Consider the following 13,533-nt stretch of genomic DNA (forward strand, 5'->3'; position numbering starts at 1 on the left):
ATAAGCACCTACCTTAAGAGGCAAGAAAGACCCCAAATAAGGAGCCTAACTCAACATCTTAAGGAGCTAGAAAAAGAACAGAGACCAAAGTTCACAGAAGAAAGGAAATAATAAAGAATAGAGCAAAACTAAATAAAATAGAGAACATGAGAATGATAAACAAGATCAACCAATCTAAGAGTTGGTTCTTTGAAAAGTTAAACAAAATTGACAAACCCTTAGCTGGACTAAACAAAAGAAAAAGAGAATAGAATTAATTCTATTAGTTAACAGAATGAAAGAAAAATAATTATTATTCAACAGAATGAAAGAAAAATAAATTCAACATTCATTCATTACAAAAACTCAACAAATTAGGCATAGAAGAAACAGGTCTCAACATAATAAAGGCCATATATGACAACTCTATAGGTAACTTCATAATCAATGGAGAAAGGATAAAATCTTTTCTTCTACCATCAGGAGCAAGACAAGGGTCCCCACTTTTACCACCACTATTCAACATAGTACTAGAAGTTCTATCCAGAGCAATGAGATAAGAAAAAATAAAAGGTATCAGAATTAGAAAGGAAGAAGTAAAATTGTCTCTATTTGCAGATGATATGATTTTATACATAGAAAATCTTAAAGATTCAACAAAAGAACTGTTAGATCTAATCATTGAATTCAGTAGTTATAGGATACAAAATTAATATGCAAAAATCAGTAGCATTCTTATACAATTATAAAATTTCTGGAAAAGAAATAAATTGATCTGATTTACAAAAGATCAAAAACAAAAAATAATTAGGAATACAGTCAACTAAGAAGATGAAAGAGCTCGATTCTGAAAACTGTAAGATTTTGATAAAGAAATTGAGGAAGATCAAATAAATGGAAAGGTATTTCATACTTACAGACCGGAATAATTAATATTGTTACAATGTCAATCCTACTGAAAGCCATCTGTAGATTCAATGAAGGCCCAAGATTCCAAGGGCATTTTAAAAGAATTTTTAGGTTATTTTAAAGAGGGAACATGTGTGTGAGCTGGGGGAGAGGCAGAGAGAGAGAGGGAAAGAATCTCAAGCAGACTCCCTGCTGAACACAGATTCTGACGTGGGACTCGATCTCAGGACCCTGAGATCATAACCTGAGCCAAAAATCAAGAGTGACTGACTGAGCCATCCAGGCACCCCTTTAATGTCACTTTTTACAGAAGCAGCAAATACAATTTTAAAATTTATACGGAACCACAAAAGATCCCAAATAGCCAAGAAAATCCTGAGAAAGCAAAACAAAACAGGAAGTGTCTTGTTCTGACGTCAAGCTATTTTATAAAGCTACAGTCATCAAAAACATCATGGTACTGATATAAAGATAGACAAATTGACCAATGAAACACAGTCAAGAACCCAGAAGTAAACCCAAGCCAACTAATACATGATAAGAGAGCCGATAATACTTGAGGGAGAGAAGACAGTCTTTCCAATAAATGGCCCAAGGATAACTGGATATTCACATGTAAAACAGTGAAACTGGACCCAAGTCTTACACCCCTCCTAAACTTATTTAAGATGAATAAAGGACTTAAATATATGCTGAAACCAAAAATTCCTAAAGCAAAAATCCCTGATACAGGTTTTGGCAATAATTTGGGGGATACGACACATAAAACACAATCAACAAAACCAATAAACGAGTGGGACTGCATTAAACTAAAAAGTCCTGCCCAGCAAAGGAGCCACCATCAACAAAGTAAAGAGGCAATCTAATGGAATGGGCAACAATATTTTCAAAACATGTATCTGATAAAGGGTTAATATCTAAAACATATAAAGAACACCGATAACTCAAATCAAAAACAAAGAACCCTATTAACAAATGGGCAAAGGACCTGAATAGACATTCTTCCAAAGAACATACACAGATGGCCTACAGGCTCATGAGAAGATGCTCAGCATCACTTATCATGGGAGAAAGGCCAATTAAAACCACAGTGAGGTATTGCCCCACGCCCATTAGAATGGCCATCAACAAAAAGATAAGAGATAACAAACGCCGGTAAGGATGTGGAGTGAAGGGAACCCATGCACACTGCTAGTATGGTTCTAAATTGGTGTGGACACTCTCAAAAAATTAAAAATAGATTCTGTGATCCATCAATTCCACTTCTGAGAATATACACAAAGGCAACTAAAACATTAATTCAAAAAGATATGTGCACCCCCGTGTTCATTAGCAATACGATTTACAATAACAAAGGTCTTGAAAACCACTGAAGTGTCCACTGATGGATGAGTATGTATACATACACACAATGCGATGTTATTCGGCCATAACAAAGCAAGGAAATCTGGCCATTTACAACAACATGGGTGAACCTTGAGGATATCACGCTCAGTGAAATAAGTCAGACAGAGACAAATACTGTAAGATCTCACTTTTATGGGAAATCTGGGAGAAAACAAAAAAACAACTCATAGAAAAAGAGATCAGACTATGGTTGCCAGAAGTGGGGAGTCGGAGGAAGGAGAATTGCAGGAAAGTGGTCCAAAAGAGAGGAACTTCCAGCTGTAAGATAAGTAAATACCAGGGATGTAATATATGATGTAATATATGTGGCAGGCCCCGTGGCCACACGGCACGTCTCACCGCTTATTTTATTTGATCAGGTGGGAGAGCCCCTGCTGTAGGATATATAATAAAGTTCTTAAGAGAGTAAATCCCAAACATTTTCATCATAAAGAGAAAACACTGTTTTCTTCTTTCTTTTCTTTTTATTGTATCTATATAAGCAGATGGATTTTAGCAGAACCCATTGTGATAATCACTTCACAATGCATGTACATCACACCATCCTGCCTTCAGCTTACACAGGGATGCATGTGGATTATTTCTCCATAAAACTGGAAAAACGGTTTAAAAAACAAACCACAACAAAAGAAAATTCCCCAAAATGCAAACCACATAATACTGTTTATCATCAAGGTGGGGGGAAAAAGTGAAGGAAAGAAAAAGACAAGGGAAAAACAAGCCTTCCTTCCTTAGCCTCCAAATGTTAGCAGGAGCTGGGAAGAAGTTTTTTATAACACAGATAATTCAGAGCAAAAAATCTCCTGACAGGACAGGGACAGCCTCTGGGCTGAACGGAGCAACAAGTTCACCTCACCCCCATGGCCTCACTGCTCCACAGGTGAATGTGGCCTGAAATAAAGGTATAAATTATCAGCACAGCGCATGGGGGCTTAGCCTGCCGGTGCCCTCCATTAACCTTAGACCCTCCACTGCCTACAATCACCATGTGGAAAAAAGGTCCCCCGAGTGGCCTGGCAGAAGGTAACGCAAATGTTTCACCGACTTTTGAATTAAGAAAGAAAAAAAAAATCCTAACTGTGGCATAGAAAAGACATAGCAATTTAGGGTTCGGCTGTTTCCTATGGAAGGTGTTATGGTGTGTGTGTGTGTGTGTGTTTGTGTGTGTGTGTGTGTGTGTGTGTGTGTGTGTTTGTATTTATCCCTCCTCTATTTTTCCCCTTTAAAAAAAAATAATAATTGTTAAGTTTTTCAACATTGTGGCCTTAGGAGGTAATTTGCTAAATAGGACAAAATTAGCTGATTTTTGGACCATTTAAAAGAACATTTCTTTTGAAAGCATATAAAATGTATTAAAGCAATCTTCGAAGTCTTTACCCCTGCTTGAGATTTTAATTTACTCCAAGCTAATAAATTATCCCCCTTCTCAGGAGCTATTGAAAAATTTCAGTTAAATCCTTTTTAAATTTTAATGTGTTCAATTGAATCCTGGGCAATTTAGACACACACACTCACAGCTTGGGGTGGTCAACTCACCAAGGCAAGACTGAAAAGGGGTCAGATTAACGCGGACCCCTCCGCCCCCTGGGATTACCAAGGTGGTATTAACGAAGGCGATTTCTCCCCCCACATACAGGTCTGATTGTTGGATAATTACTTTTCCACAACAGCATTTAACAAACGCCCCATTTGAAGGCCAAGACCATTTTCTCTCCAGCTGGAGGAAGCGGCAGTAAAGGCAGGAGGAGGTGGAGGTGGGGAAGCCAGGGCTGGAGCGAGCGGGAAGCCCGGGGGCTCTGATCAGAGACCCAAGCAGCGCCTTGGATCTGGGTCCCTTTGGTTGCAGAGTTTGCCTGAGCACAAAGGCTCACTTCATCTCAGGCAGGTCTCAGCATTACTTCTGCACACTTATCAGAAATATTTTTTCAGACTATCAATTATTATATTTGAACATTGCATCCTGGCTCTGGGGAACCCTTAGCAAGCTGTAGCAAAAATCAATCCAGTTTTACAACTTTTACCTTGGCAGAGCTCCAGGTCTAGATCCACGTTACCAAGTAATTTAAAGATGCCATATCTCTTTCAGTGGCACGGAGATATTCCAACGTATGGCATGTCCTTGATAATAACAATAATTCCTTAAAAAGTTTGCACTGTCTAGCCTGGCTAGGGCTAACTCTGCTGGAAGTTGCCAGCATCACCTCAGTCATTCCACCTTGTCAATAATAATCATTATCAGCAGGGGTTAGCCATACTAATTGTTTTGTTTCCCATTGCTTCTCGTCTCCGTCTTGTCCGTAGTACACGGAAGCAGCCAGGAGCGCTGATTTTATTTGATCAGGTGGGAGAACCTATTGCACTATATGTATCACAAACTGGGACTAGGGTCTGAGCCCCGTCTGGAACCAACTTGAAGTCTGAGCTAGCATGTGAACGGAGAACCCTCTACGGCTTGTTTCTTTCATTTGCATAGTGGGGAGCTGGTCCTGGGCTCAGAGCGTCAACCGTCTGTTAGCCGAGTGCACCTTTGTGCAGATCAGAGGGCAGACCCTGTGGCTAGCACCAGAAGAGAAGCCTGGGTCCCAGGAGTCAGGGTGACATGATTTAAGAAGATATGGTGCTCTTGCTCAGAGAGACATTTACTACCTCTCAAAACCCAGGAAATTGGGGCTGCAGCTGCTATTCCCAGATACACTCAAGTGGGTATAAATGGCAGAAGCAATTGGCAAGTTTGAGGTTTTAGAACATCCGTGAAGGAAGAGAAAGAAAAGAGGGAGACTTACCTTACAACTGCATTCTGAAGAGACCTGACCGTGGAGGTGTTTGAGAAGCAACCAGCATCTCAGACCCTGTAGTGAATCAGCCTGGAGAGATAAACCAGGGAGCAGATGTGGCTGTGTTTCAGATCCCTTATTCTGCACATGCAGTTCCAAATGTGCTTGATCTGGTTCCCAGGTGTCTCATTTTTGGACATTCCCTCAGAGCCTCTGACCAGGGCTGCCTGGACCTTCTTCCTCCATTCCAGCAGGTCTCCATAGAATGTTTTGGTAGCTACAGTTGCTGTGAAATCAAAATGGAACAGACAATAAATGAAAGATAACTGCTCAGAACCAGAAATTATACCACAAAATCCAACCAGGAAGCTGACATTGGTAGTATATGTGTGTATATGTACTAATATATATATAATTTTATATATATGCAGTATACATATATATAGTTATATATATGCCATTCTATGTCATTTTATCACATTACACATTCCATATTCGTATGATCACACTCAAGATCGAGAACTACCCCATCACCACCGTTCTGCTGCCCCTTGGCTATCATACACATATACCCCTCTCCCCAACCAGCCCTAAATACTAACAACCTCTAATTCGCTTTTCATCTCAATCATGTTCTAATGGCAAGAGTATTATACAATGGGATCATGCAATAGATGACGACACTGTGACCTTGACGTTTTTTCACTCATCAAAATGCTCTGGAAATCCACCCCAGTGGTTGAATATATAAATAGCTTTTTTTTTTTTTTTTAACCGGGTACTAGTAATCCATGATATGGATTTATCACAGTCTCTTGAAGCATTCAGTTATTGAGGAACGTTTGAGCTGTTTTTAGTTCTGACATATTACAAATCAGTCTGTTATGAACAACCATGTACAGTTTTGTATGGACACGTAGTCTCATTTCTCTGGAATAAATGCCTAGGAGTGCCACTGCCAGGTCACATGGCAGGCATATTTTCATTTTTAAATATATCACCAAAGAAGATATGAACAGACACTTCTCCAATGAAGACATACATATGGCTATCAGACACATGAAAAAATTTTTATCATCACTAGCCATCAGGGAGATTCAAATTAAAACCACACTGAGGTACCACCTTACACCAGTTAGAATAGCCAAAATTAGCAAGACAGGAAACAACATGTCTTGGAGAGGATGTGGAGAAAGGGGAACCCTCTTACACTGTTGGTGGGAATGCAAGTTGGTGCAGTCACTTTGGAGAACAGTGTGGAGATTCCTCAAGAAATTAAAAATAGAGCTTCCCTATGACCCTGCAATTGCACTACTGGGTATTTACCCCAAAGATACAGATGTAGTGAAAAGAAGGGCCGTCTGTACCCCAATGTTTATAGCAGCAATGGCCACAGTTGCCAAACTGTGGAAAGAACCAAGATGCCCTTCAACGGATGAATGGATAAGGAAGATGTGGTCCATATACACTATGGAGTATTATGCCTCTATCAGAAAGGACGAATACCCAACTTTTGTAGCAATATGGACGGGACTAGAAGAGATTATGCTGAGTGAAATAAGTCAAGCAGAGAGAGTCAATTATCATATGGTTTCACTTATTTGTGGAGCATAACAAATAACATGGAGGACATGGGGAGATGGAGAGGAGAAGGTTGTTGAGGAAAATTGGAAGGGGAGGTGAACCATGAGAGACTATGGACTCTGAAAAACAACCTGAGGGTCTTGAAGGGGCGGGGTGTGGGTGGTTGGGGGAACAGGGTGGTGGGTATTAGGGAGGGCACATATTGCATGGAGCACTGGGTGTGATGTAAAAAATAATGAATACTGTTACACTGAAAAGAAATTTAAAAAAATAAAAATAAAAATATATTGCCAAGAGGGGAGGAGCAAGATGGCAGAGGAGTAGAAGACAAATATCACCAGGTCCCAGGAGTTCAGCTAGATAGTTATCAAACCACTGTGAACACCTATGAACTCCACAGGACACAGAAGAGAAGAAGAACAGCAATTCCAGGAACAAAAAAAATCAACCACTTTCCAGAAGGTTGGATGTGTGGAGAAGGGAGTCTGAGGCAACATACGGCAAGATAGACCATGGGCGGGGGGGGGGGGGGGGGCTGGCTCCCAGCAGGCAGTGGAGCCGTGTAGCACAAAACAGAATGTTTATGGAAGTCTGCTCCACTGAGGGACATCACTCCAGAGGCTAAGCCTGGGTGGAGCCCTCACAGGGGCAGTGTGATCTCAGGACCTGCGGAGTCCCAGAAAGACCAGGGGTCTTTCTAAGTGCAGACACTCTCTGATATCAGAGTGGGGAAGCCAGCTGCAGAGGCAGAGCCAAGGAGTGAGCACTCAGCTCTGGGTTACCTTAAACGATGATTTGAGGCACAGTCCAGCCATTCCTCTTCTGGCAGGGACCCCACAAGCAGCAGATCCAGGGAGACCTCCCCTTCCTCTGGGAAGTCCTCTTTCTCTGGGAGGGCAAGCACAGGAGCACACAGCCAGAATCTGCTGGGTTTGGAGACTCCAAACAAGGTTGTGCACCAGAGATAGAGACACTCGGTCACAGGCTGGGGTGAGCACAGAATGTGGCCAAAGACCAGGGAGATGGGAGGGATTGACTGCTTTTCTCTGAGGGCCCCCTGAGGAGTGGAGCCCCAAGCTCTCAGTTCCTATGAGGATTGAGGATGGAGACTAGGAGGAGGCCTCCATTTTCATTCCTGTCCTCCAGAGCTTTATGGAAAGCATTCAGGAAACAAAAGCTACATCCCAAGCAGATTACTTAACCTGGCCCCTGGCAAGGATGGTGCACTTCTGCCTCTGGCAAAGACATTTGAGAATCACTGAAACAAGTCCCTCCCACAGAATGTCAGCAAGAATATCCAGTCAAGTCCAAGTTCATGAATCAATGAGAACTGCAAAACAGCAGTGCTAGGTAAATACAAAACATAGAATTCATGGCTTTTTTTTCCATGCTTCTTTAGTCTTTTCAAGTTAATTTAAAAAATTTTTTTTTATCCTATTCTATTTTCTTTAATTTCTCCTCTTTTCTATTTTAACATTTTTAAACTATTTTATGTTATCAATATCTTTTAAAAAATCTTTTTTAATTTTCATCTTTACAGTCATATTCTATCCCTTCATCATGTTTACCTTCAATTTTGTATATACATATAAGCTTTTCTTTCTTTAAAATTTCGGGAAACAGTTTCTTCTAACAGACCAAAAATATACCCAAATCAAGTGTGTGGCTCTGTTCTATTCACCAGTCCTATATATATATACAGAGAGAGAGAGAGTAAGATAGGTATATATTTATAGATATAGATATATAGATATAGAAATATAGATATATATTTATTTTATTTTGTTTTGCTTCGTTTCATTTCATTTCATTCTTCTCCCACCCATTTTGGGTTTCATCTGATTTGGTTATTGTATATTTTTCTGGGGTCATTCCTGCCCTTTTAGTATTTTGTTCTTTCGTTCATCTACTCCTATCTGGATAAAATGCGAAGGCAGAAAATCTCACCTCAAAAAAAAAAGAACAAGGGGCAGTACTGATGGCTAGGGACCTAATCAATACAGACATTAGTAATACATCAGAACCAGAGTTCAGAATGATGATTACCAAGGTGCTAGCTGAACTCAAAAAAAGCATGGAAGATACTAGAAAATCCTTTTCTGGAGAAATAAAATCCCTTTCTGGAGAAATGAAAGAACTAAAATCTAACCAATTTGAAATCAAAAAAGCTATTAATGAAGGGCAATGAAAAATGGAGGCTCTTACTCCTAGGATAAATGAGTCAGAAGAGAGAATTAGTGATATAGAAGACTGCTAGGATAAAAGAGGAAGAAGAGACAATTAGTGATAGAGAAGACCAAATGATAGAGAATAAAGAAGCTGAGAAAAAGAGAGAAAAACAACTATTGGACCAAAGGGGAGAATTCAAGACATAAGTGATACCCTAAGATGAAACAATATTAGAATAATTGAGATCCCAGAAGAAGTGGGGGGCAGAAGGTATATTGAAGCAAATTACAGTAGAGAACCTCCCTAATTTGGTGAGGGGAACAAGCATCAAAATCCAGGAGGCACAGAGAAACTCCCTTAAAATCAATAAAAATAGGTCCACAACCCATCATCTAATAGTAAAACTTAAAGTCTTAGTGACAAAGAGAAAATCCTGAAAGCTGCCAGGGACAAGAGGTCTGTAATATACAATGGTAGAAATATTAGACTGGCAGCAGACCTATCCACAGAGACCTGGCCGGCCAGAAAGGACTGACATGATATATTCTGAGGACTATAAGGAGAAAAAATGCAGCCAAGACTACTATGTATTGGGACGCCCGGGTGGCTCAGTTGGTTAAGCAGCTGCCTTCGGCTCAGGTCATGATCCCAGTGTCCTGGGATCGATTCCCACATCGGGCTCCTTGCTCAGCAGGGAGCCTGCTTCTCCCTCTGCCTCTGCCTGTCTCTCTGTCTGCCTGTGCTCGCTCTCTTCCCCTCTCTCTCTGATAAATAAATAAAATTTAAAAAAAAAAAAGACTACTATGTATTGAAAATAGAAGGAGAGATAAAAAGCTTCCAGGACAAACACAAACTAAAAGAATTTGCAAACACCAAACCAGCCCTGCAGGAAATATTGAAAGGGGTCCTCTAAGCAAAGAGAGAGCCTAAAAGTAACAGACCAGAAAGGAGCAGAGACAACATACCATAATAGTCACCTTATAGACAATGCAATGGCACTAAATTCATATCTTTCAATAGTTACCCTGAATTTGAATGGGCTAAATGCCCCAATGAATAGGCACAAGGTATCAGAATGGATTTTTAAAAAAAGACCCATTGATATGCTGTCTGCAAGAAATTCATTTTAGACCCAAAAACACCTCCAGATTTAAAGTGATAGGACAGAAAACAATTTACCATGCTAATGGACATCTTACTCTGAAATCTACTTATCTGGTGATTAGTGTATCTACTCACACATTCATATAATTTTTTGTTTCTAAGTTTAAGTTTGCATGGCATATCTTTTCCATCCTTTTAATTCACCTTTCATCTATTATTATATTTGATGTGTTTCCTATGAGAAGCATACAGTTGAGTTATGTTTTCATAAGAATGCCAATTTCTCTTTTAATTTGTGTATTTAGATCATATACATTTGACATATTTACTGATTAAGTCTTCAGACTGACATTTTATGTTTTACTTTCTATTTATTCTCTGTGTCTTTGTTTCTCTATTTCCTTTTTCTGCCTTCTGATGGATTACCTGAACATTTTTTTGAGAATTCCATTTTGGTTCATCTGGAGTGAGTTTAGCTGTATTGTGTGATATCACTTTTTTGGTGGATGCTTTGGATTCTACTGTATATTTAACTTATCAAAGCCTTTCCATAACTCCAATAATACAAATGTTAAATATTTTATTTTGGTTGCACATGTCTCCAAGACTCTGTATTTTGTGGGTTTTCTTTTTCACAGCCTGTTTTCTTCCTGTTTTTCAGCTTGAGTAATATCTATTTATTTATTTTTAAGGTCAATAAACTTCCCTCCGTCCATCTGCTGTTGGGTTTAGCTCTACGCATTGGGATTTTTATTTAAGTTATTGTATTTTTCAATTCTAAAATATCCATTTGGTTCTTCTTTATATCTTCCCTTCCCCCCCTTGCTGAAATTTTCTATTTTTCATTTACTTCAGGCATATTTGTAATTCCTCAGCAAAGCATTTTTATGATGGCTGCTTTAAAACTCTGGACAAATAATTCTGACATCTGTGTTCTCTCTGTATTAGGAAATATTGCTTCTCTTTTCTCTGTCTGATTGTAATCTTTCTGGTATTTATTATAATAAGTGATCTCAGATTGAAACTTGGGAGTTTTTGATATTATAAGACTCTTTTTATTTAAATCTCATGATCTCAAAGGCCTTTTCTGACACCACTCTGGTGAGTGAAGGGGAGAACCACCTCATTTCTGTAGGCAGGTGTGGAAGTCCAGGTTTCTCCCTTGTCCCCCCTTACCACCTGAGGACGGGGAGCTTATTTTTACTGCTGGGAAGGGTGAAAGTTCAGGCTTTCCACCAGGCGTCTGCTGTCACCTCCCTAGCTGGGAGGGACAGACATCTCTGATTACAAAAGCCCTCTGCACACGTTCTCCATGGACACCAAAGAAATCTGCAGGAATGACCCTGTATCTGTTGAGTGGTGGCTCAACTCCTGTGTCCCACCAGGCTTCCTAATACCACCCAGAGAGCAAGGGAAGGGCACCTTTTTATTGCCAGGTGCAATCAAGGTGCCGCAAGTGGTGTCCACTGTCAGCACATTAGGAAGGGATCATCACACAGGGGAGGGAGTGTGTGTGAGGGGAGGGTGTTCATCACCACCCAAAGGATGAAAATGCTGGCTCTCCTTGGTCTTGTCTTATCAACCAGAGCCAGGATGGGGTTGAGCATCTTGCTACGGCCTCACAAAGATGACAGGAGTGACGGGGCCACAGATTTTCTGTGGTGTTTGTCAGGAGGAGAGTATCTTTGTACAAAAGATTTCTGTTGCACTAAGCCAGGGGGCCCCTTTCCTTGTCCTTTGGCTTTTCTCAGGGCTTTCGTGGACTGCATCCACTGGCGTTTCCAGCTTGCTTGCCTGTCCCATATCCAGCCTGGGATACAAGAGACATTAAGAAAACCCAGGAGACTGAGTGCCATATAGTTTCTCAGTTGCCCTGGTCCCCAGCCCGCCTGCCTTCTCTTCACTTAGCAGAAGGAACAGTGCAAAGTCTATCTACTCCATCTTCCTGGAAGCAAAAGTCTTTTGATGTCCTCCCAAATTATTATTTAGTTTCAAGATGACTTTTTCCCGTGACAGTTCTATGACTGGATTCATTAATGGACAAATGAGTTATTTTTTCAGGTATTGAACTTTACCACATAAATAGCATTTGTGTTCATTAAAATTTGAAAGCAAATATAAACAACAAATAGTTCTGATGATAACTGCCTCATTTTAATATTTATGTAGAAACTGCTGCATAAATATTGAGTTATGCTATTATCCCTGTCTATCCTGGCTTTTAATAAATGTAAAATCTGGCAAATATTACTACATCTATTCCTTAGTTAGCTTTGAACTTAAGAATAGAAAATGTAGTCCCTTATTAAAATTTGAAAAATGTCTATTTCTACAGATCCTATTTACCTATCTCTTTCCCACTACCAAAATATTCCCCCAGACTTGCCCTATCTTCATCATTTTTGTAAATGCAGATAAATATAAAATTATTCACATACCTTTTAGCTATGAAAAGGCAATGAAATAAGTCATTTCTCATCTGCTTATGGTTTCTTTTTTAACTATGCAGAAAAGAGAAGAAGCTGAAAGTTGAAGATGGGAAAAATTCAAGGGTAAGTCTGGGCCGGAGTAAGGATGCTGATAGCAAGGGGAAAAGAAGGAGGAGGAGGAGGGAGACTAGGCAGAGAGGAGTGAACATTATAGGAGTCATGAAGGTTGATTTGGTGTTGTGGTTGTAAGGCCAGATTAAAACCCGTCTTGATGCTGGGATCCAGAATTTAAGTGTCCATCAACCGATAAATGGATAAGGAAGGTATGAAATATATACACCATTGACGCTTACTCAGCTGTGAGAAAGAAGGAAATCCTGCCATTTGCACCAACATAGATAGACCTTGAGGGCATTATGCTAAGTGAGATAAGCCAAAGGAAGACAAATCACTTATATGTGGAATCTAATAAAACTGAACTTGCAAAAACAGAGAGTACAATGATGAGTACCAAGGACTGGGGAGCCATGCAAAGGTACAAATTTATAACTACTAGATGAATATGTTCTAGGGAATCCAATGCAAAACACAGTGACTGTAGTCAACAACAGCATATTATAAATGTCAAAATGGCAATTAGACTGTTCTCAGCAGGAAAAAGAAATAATAATCATGTGAAGTCATTAAGGTGTTAGTTGACACTACTGTAGTAATCTCATTGCAGTACACAAATATATTGAACCAACTCACCGTACACCTTAACTTATACAATGTTATATGTCAATCATATCTCAATTTTTAAAAATTCACCAAAAAAAGAGGGGTGAATCCTCCAAATCTAAAGCTGTAAATGATTTATTCTTTCTCACAAGTAGCTCCAGATTAGACCCAAAACAAAGTTTGACTCAATCTAGGGGCTCCTAGTTAGGAAACCCGCCTATGGATAGCTCTCAATGGTGACCTCCCGGGGACAGAGGGACCATGCCATTGGTTAGAACCTGGCGCACTATCAGATGCATGTCTAGCCACCAGTCCATGCTGACAGGATGAAATCCACTGCAGGAGCACTACCCTTAATAGGACCTCGGAGCCAAAATCTTCTGAAGGGTGTAGGCTTTTGGAGGTTCCTGGAGAAAATACATATACCTAAACACTAACACATGAGAAGCATCATTGCC

The sequence above is a fragment of the Mustela nivalis genome (genome assembly GCF_964662115.1).
Source record: "Mustela nivalis genome assembly, chromosome: 8".
Classification (NCBI taxonomy): domain Eukaryota; kingdom Metazoa; phylum Chordata; class Mammalia; order Carnivora; family Mustelidae; genus Mustela; species Mustela nivalis.